We start from the raw sequence: 6774 nt of genomic DNA on the forward strand, positions 1-6774 counted from the left end.
CATTTTAGTATTTTAACTGCAATGTACCATGTTTTAAAAGCTTTGATTCACCTTACCAGTACTTGTCAATAGCTGACTTTTAAGGTATCATTTATAAATATGTTTGTATATATAGTATAAAATATATGTAGTATGGATATCTTATATTCATACTATAAACACATACACATATATATTATATATATTTATATATATTTATATACACACACATTGAGCTTTTGATCATCCTAATCTTGCCAATATAATCACACTATTCTTTTTTAATAATTCTAGTAAAAACTCAAGATGCTTCTTGATTGAATTAGCCTACTCGGCCTTATAAAACCTTCTTAGAATGTGAAAAGTAAATTAGAAGTTTACATTATCTTCTTATTAACAGACCCAAATACAAAGTCTCTGGTTAGCAAACAATCCTAGATATTTGACATCTTGGTGGCAAGCCATATCCACAAGAACTAGTATCTCCATGGTAACCAATTATTTTCACATTTTCTCTGAAATGTAATTTTTTTCTGTGCAGCATTGGATAGTGGAATTAAAGACAGACCTATCTGAGGTATGTAAGTAAGCAGTAAGTTTATTGATGTACTGTTTAGCTATTGTTCCTACCCAGAAAGAAAGCAAATAAATTGTTGAAAAATTATTTTTCTAAGTTATATCCTCTAAGAATGTATTCTAAAAATTTTAACTCAAGTTAGTCTCATTAAAGAAATTATTTGTGGTGTACTGGAAGGACTTTTGTATTCTGCTGTTATTTTTCTCTATACATGTTGGCAAGTTAGACAGTTAATTTGTTCCATGTTTAATTCCTTCTAGTTTGCAATGTTTATTGGTAATCACACAAACAGAGATGCCAGAAAACCAGAAGATTTATAAATATAGAATGAAATCAGATAATTATAACATCTATGTTAAATGAAACTTATTAAGAAATTGATCATCTCATGTCAAAACATAAGTCTCCAAGACAACTGTTTTTGGTCATTCCTGCTTTAATTTTATGTTATGGAGCATCAACTTTCTTATAATACATATGTGTCACTAATTTGTATAGCTGCTGCCTCAGCATCCTTTTTTAGCCCTGGAATAGTTATTTAAAACCTAGTCATAAGGCAGATGTGATAGTGCATGCTTGTAATTTCAGTACTTGGGAGGCTGAGACATGAGGATCACAGGTTGCAGTACAGCCTCAGCAACTTAAACCCTCTGCAATTTCGTGAGATTCTATTTCTAAATAATATAATAATAATAAAAAAGGGTTGGGGTTGTATATCAGACTCAGAATGCCCTTATATTCAATTACCTGCACACACAAAAAAACAAGTCATAGCCTGTCACCTTTGTTCTAGTTAAATTTTTTTCTGTCCCTGTATAGTTGTTTGTGATGGACCCTTTTTGTCTCAGTCTGCTGACTATGATAAAATCCATCATCAACACTAGTGTCATGTAAATAAGCTCCTCTCACTCCCTTCACAGGTGCTTTCTTCACACTAGCTAGTCCACTGGGGGCGAAGAGGGAGGCAGAATGCATAAGGGATGCCCAATCCTGGGCTCCCCTTGTGTGCTTTGAAGATAGCGGCCACTGTTGCAAGGTTGCTCTGGGCTTCTGTTGTTGGACATGTAAGAACCTTTCCTTGGGGCATTTTTGCCTCTGCAGCTACTAGGCCTATTGCTTCTAGAAGAACATGCTTGACAAACATATTGTGATCTGACTCTGCTCAAGCAAAATTCACCAGTTCCTCATACCATGCTCCTGCAGTTACCCAGCAAGGACTGTTTTTAAAGGGTACATCTGTCATCAAGGGAGAGTTCAAAGAACCAAGCCTTGATGACTTTAAGAGGAAATACTTGGTGTTTTCCTTCTATCGTTTGGATTTCACCTTTGTGTGTCCTACAGAAATTGTTGCTTGTAGTGACAAAGCCAATGAATTCCATGACGTGAACTGTGAGGTGGTTGCAGTTTCAGTGGATTCCCACTTTACCCATCTTGCCTGGATCAATACCCCGAGGAAGAGTGGTAGATTCTGCTGCAGAAACATCTCACTCCTGTCAGATTTCATGAAGCAGATCTCCCAGGGCATGCTGTTGGAAGGTGCTGGCTTCGCACTGAAAGGATTCTTCATAATCGATCCCAATGAAATCATCAAGCATTGAGTGTCAATGACCTATCACCAGGCGGAAGTATGGGAGAAACCCTCCACCTGTTGAAGTCATTCCAGTTTGTGGAGACCCAAGGAGAAGTATCTGCCCATCAAAGTAGACACCAGATTCCCCTATGATCAAACATTGTCCAGCAGCTTCCAAAGAATACTTTGAAAAAGTACATTAGTAGATCACTCCATTTGCTCCTGTGTCTTCTCACCCCAGAAGAGGACCACAGCTGAACCCTATGGGCATTTCAAAATTATTACTTATAAAGGGAAACCCAAGTATGCTTGTGTTTATAAATATTACTCTGAATGTTTTGTTTTTGTAACACTCGCTAAAGCTTTCCTAAGTTGTTAGCTACTAAGGAAATAACGAAGAAAGTTACTCAGGAACCATTATTGGGAATATCTTGACATATAAGCCATTTTCCACAGGATGCCCAGTCCATTTCCTGCCTATTAGGCCATGTTTTCAGTAGATAAAGGAAACCCTCTTTTGTCTTATCCTTACTTGAACTTTTGTCTACACCAAAGTAGCATGACAAGCACCAAAAGCTTCTGATCAAAGGTCCCGAAGTTTTCTTCTTGAGTCTTTTTGTATTAAACTGAATTTTCGTTTAGAGTAAAAAAGGTTTTCATTGTTAACATTAGCAGTGCAAGTTAACTCTTGAAGTGGATACATATGATGGGAAATAATATGAATTATGTTATTAAAAAAACACGGTGGCAAAGTGACTTAACTCATCATGCATGAATCCCGTTCCTGAGATTTATAGTTTATATGGTTATTTTATTATTTGCTAGCTGACTTACTGTATACATATTTCTAGATATGGTATAATTATAAAGGATATATACTGAATCCAAGGATTACATTTTGAACTAATTGTAATTATTTTCTTTCTTGAAGTGCTCAATGTAAAATATAATATAAAAATAAATATATTTTAAAAATTTGAATTTTAGTATTAAGATAATGCATAAGATGTCTTCAAAGCCAGCGCTAGAGAAAATACTCAAGTAGATTAACTACAAAGAAGAAATAGGTAACACACAACAGAACCAGAGAAATAAGATTTTCCATCCAACAGACAACTAAGATTGGTAATCTGTGGAGATTCATTATTTATGTTAGTCTTTTACCTATCTCTAAATTGTATCGTTTGCTTTTATTGTTACTAATTTTTAGGATTTCTAGTTGGAATATTAATATACCTTCAGATATAGCATTTGGAAATATTTTATCCTATTCTATCCGTAACTTTTAACTCTGTTTACATTGTCTTTGGATATACAATATCTTTTTTTTATCTTTTAGGGAGTTTGTATATTCTTCTGTTGCCTGTGCCATTGAAATCATATCCAAGAAATCACTGCCAATATCAATGTTGTGAGGTTTTATGACCTAGATTTTCTTCTAAAAGTTTATAGTCTTAAGATTTATATTTAGGTCTATTATCTATTTTGAGTTAATATTTGTATATGTGTTAGGTAAGGGTCCAATTTTATTCTTTTTCATGTAATTATTAATTTTCAACAATATTTAGTTAAAAGATTATTATTTCCACCACCAAATGTTCGTGGAAACCTTGTCAAAAATAACTTGACAATATACGGAAGAATTTATCTTTAAGCTTTTATTTAACTCCAATAGTTTATATATCTGCCTTTAGAACAGTATTACACTGTTTCAATTATTGTAGCTTTATATGGTTTGAAATCAGAAAATATACATCTTCTAGCTTTGTTCTTCGAGATTGTTTTGGGTATCTAGAGTCCATATTCCATATTAGGATAGATTTTTTTCAGAAAAATGAATAAATAAATGTATGATATCTTCACCTAAAAAAAAAAAGAAAAGAAAAAAAATATTCTCTGGTAAGAAAGAAAGCAAAAAGAAATATTGAACTGTTATCTTTTAGTCATCAAAAGCTTGGTATCAAACAAATGAAACTGTTTTGTGAGACTATCATCATTAATATTGGATAAATTGCTATAAAACTAGATGTCAACCACTAAGCCAAGCATGGGAAGGAGGGACGGGGAGGGAACGGGGTGGGGATCGGGTAGGAGCTAACTGGGCGATGTGTGCACGTATATCTACAAAAGTATTTTCTTTATACCGTTATGATGTATGAATACATTGCACCAATTAAAAAAATTAAAAAAGAAGGATAATATGATAAAAAAAACACTATCCATGGATTTTAATAAAGTTATAGTGCCATAAGACCTTTCTCTCCAACTCCCTATCACCTGGTTGAGCTCTGTGAACTCCAGATTTCTCATAGCCTCTATTTCCTACTCTTGAAAGTTGGGAGCTTGAACAAGTTGCTTTTATTTTATACCTTTAGGTTTTAATTCCTCATTTTGTCTCAACTGGCACATGCTTGAACCTAACTTTCCCATGTCTAGGCCTCAATAGAGAGTATCTATCTTGTCTTCTGTTAACTCTCAAGAAAGAGGTCATACTTTTATTTATTTATTTATTTTTTATTTTTTATTTTTAGTGGTGCATTATATTCATACATCATATTGGGGTAAAAAAATTGTGTGTACATACATGCACACATCACTGATTTAATACCTACCCAATTCCCACCCCATTCCCTCCCCATCCCTCCTTCCTTTGCTTGGCTTAGTGGTTGGCTTTGATATGTTCAAGTACATTATGCGTTTTAGAGATTTTCTTCTTCCCCCCTTTCATGAATGGATTACAAAACTGTGGGATATGTATACAATGGAATTTTACTTAGCCATTAAAAAAAAACTCAATCACATCATTTTCAGGGAAATGAATGGAACTGGAGGACGTTATGCTAAGTGAGATTAGTCAGTCACAAAAAAATAAGAAATCAGATGCTTTCCCTAATATGCGAGAGTTAGGGAGAAATGGGTCATAAGAGGAACTCCAGATGAAAAAGGAAATCCTATAGGGGAGCAAACAAGACATACTTTTAAAATTATAGAAATATCTCAAGTATCTATTAGCTTATCTTCATTTTTGCTGTACTGGGGGTGTAACCCAGGGGCATTCTACCTCTGAGTGACACCCCCAGCCCTAATTTTTTAGTCTTTACTTTTTGAAACAGGGTCTCACTGAATTGCAAGGGGCCTCACTAAATAGCGGAGGCTGTGAGTGAACCAGGACCCTTTGTTCTCCACCTCCCGAATGTTGGAATTATAAGAGTTAATTGCCACGCCTGGCCTATTAGCTTATCTTTTACAAAAGGAAGTAGCACAATTTTATTTTTCAGCCTAGAGTTCTTAAAAGTATATTTTAAAACATTTCCATCATAGTTGGTTTACTCATTTGTCCATCTACCCACCTGACCCTCTATCCATCTAATTATTCATCCATTAATTATTTGAAGCACTTTTTTTCTGCTCCAAGAATGTAGGTGTTATCTAATTCAATGTGGCAGGCAAAGTCCATGCTCCTTTTGAGCTTCAAAAAATAAGAAGATAGAAAACTAACATTCATTTTATTAAAACTAAATGTGCATTTTTAAGACTACCCATTATTATACTAGAATGTCAGTGAAATTTTTTTCTGATAATGATATTTAAAAAGTACTGTAGAAGTTAAGAGATGGCTAGGCACTTTGCATACATATCTGTCATTCAGATAATTACAGTATGTCTTAAAAGTGAACAAAAATAGCATCATAAGACTCATTGATTTTAAGTTTTTGCAGTACTGGGGATTGAACACATGGACATCCTACCTCTGAAATACAATCCCAGCACTACTTTTTATTCTTTATTTTGAAACAGGATCTCACTAAGTTGTGGAGGGCCTCACTAAGTATCTGAGGCTGGCCATGAAAAATATCCTTCTGTCTCAGCCTTGCAAGTACTCAGATTACAAGCATGTACCACCATGCCTGACTCAATGATTTTTTTTTTTTTTTTTGCGTGTCTGAGGATGGAACCAAGAGGCATTTGACCTCTAAGCTACACTCCTGTCCTATTTTTATTCTTTATTTTGAAACAGGGTCTCACTAAGTTGCGGAAGGCCTCACTAAGTAGCTGAGGCTATCCACGAACTGCGATCCTCTGGTCTCAGCCTCTTTAGATGAGGCAATATTAATTGAGAGCTAAAGATTTATATAAGATAGAATCCTCACTATGTCAATTCCTACCTATATAAACTGGGAGAACACTGAATCTCTCTGTATCTCTACATATGAAACTGGAAGTCTGATTTTATTTTTTATGAGATTTTAATGAGTACATATGCATTACTTAAAAATATGGCCTAGAAATGTTTCATATGTATATTTAGTTTTTTATTAACATTTAAATAATACATATAATTCTTTTTATTCTTTAATTTACAATTATACTTTTGAAAAAGTTATTCATATTTTATATTTGTTATAAGACTTTAACTCCCATTAACTCTTTGGGGTCCTTTCCTATCACAGCCCAAGATAATTTTTGGTAATAAATACATTTTATCTTTACTCTTAGTAACACTTAACACTATTAGCCATTATAAATTAGTTATTGTCTTCCAGGTGTCTTTTATATTGTTATTTTAAGTTTTTTATCTCCTTACTGGTCTCTTTTCTCTATATTCTGCCACCGATGTGGGAGTATTCTCTAGAATTCCACATGTACC

General features: G+C 34.0%; 1 pseudogene across 1 annotated transcript; it reads left to right on the forward strand.

The window, feature by feature from the left end:
* The first annotated feature begins 1536 nt into the window (after positions 1-1536).
* On the forward strand, positions 1537-2329 carry LOC308262298 (thioredoxin-dependent peroxide reductase, mitochondrial-like; annotated as a pseudogene). The gene has a single exon. The product of its transcript is annotated as a thioredoxin-dependent peroxide reductase, mitochondrial-like (transcript).
* The last annotated feature ends 4445 nt before the right edge of the window (positions 2330-6774 follow it).

Source organism: Muscardinus avellanarius (genome assembly GCF_963383645.1).
Source record: "Muscardinus avellanarius genome assembly, chromosome: 4".
Classification (NCBI taxonomy): Eukaryota; Metazoa; Chordata; class Mammalia; order Rodentia; family Gliridae; genus Muscardinus; species Muscardinus avellanarius.